We start from the raw sequence: 806 nt of genomic DNA, 5'->3' as shown, positions 1-806 counted from the left end.
GTTCTCCAAGAGTCTCAGAGAACTGGGATTTTATTGTGGGGGTCTTGGTCTTGGGTTTCTCCCTACAGATTCTAACTCCACAGAGTGACCAGAGAGAGGAAGTGGCCCAAGACACCAAAGAGGAGAGAGGGGAAGGTGAGTGTGTTGGGAGTAAACCAGGAGTTCTGGGGGTACCTGCCCAGGTAGCTCGGTGGAGAGATGACTCCCGGGAGGGATATCCAGAGGACGAGTGATGCTCAGCAGTGACCCCCCACATTCCACAGTGTCCAGCCAAGGCCCCGAGGACTCACTCCTGGGGACACAGTCCCGTGGCTACTTCAGCCGCCAGCCAGTGAAGTATCACCGAGGGGGCGTGCGGCCTGTCACCCACCAGCTGTCCAGCTTGGCCCTGGTGGCTTACAAAATTGACGAGGAGACTCCTGTCACATCCGGGCCTCAAGGGAGCTTGCGGGGGAGGGGACCAGGCCCTGCTGCGGCCTCCCCTGAGGGCACTCCACCACGCCGCACCCCGCTGCCCAAGCACTTTGAGATCACCCAGGAGACAGCCCGGCTGCTCTCCAAGCTGCACAGAGAGGAGGTGCCCACGGCCACCTGCTGCCCGGACCCTCCGCCTGAGGATGAGGAAGTCGAGCGTCTCTGACCAGCCCAGCCCTCTGACCAAGTGGCCCAGGATTGAGGACATAGACTCACTTCTCCCCAGTTCAATGTTGGGGGATCTGGAGAGTTCCTATAAGGAGAAACTACAGGCCTGGGGGAAGACTAAAACCCTTTGGGGACAGTGTACCAGGACCCCCCCCCCCCCCCCC

General features: G+C 60.7%; 1 long non-coding RNA gene across 1 annotated transcript; it reads left to right on the top strand.

Moving 5' to 3' along the window:
• Positions 1 to 7: 7 nt before the first annotated feature.
• On the top strand, positions 8 to 734 carry LOC106725737. The gene is made up of 2 exons (XR_001361675.1): positions 8 to 135; positions 264 to 734. It is a non-coding gene; the product is annotated as an uncharacterized LOC106725737 (long non-coding RNA).
• Positions 735 to 806: the final 72 nt, after the last annotated feature.

The sequence above is a fragment of the Myotis brandtii genome, unplaced genomic scaffold (genome assembly GCF_000412655.1).
Source record: "Myotis brandtii unplaced genomic scaffold, ASM41265v1 C41733561, whole genome shotgun sequence".
Classification (NCBI taxonomy): Eukaryota; Metazoa; Chordata; class Mammalia; order Chiroptera; family Vespertilionidae; genus Myotis; species Myotis brandtii.
The sequence above is the reverse complement of the archived record's forward strand: the minus strand, read 5'-3'. Positions and strand labels throughout refer to the sequence as shown.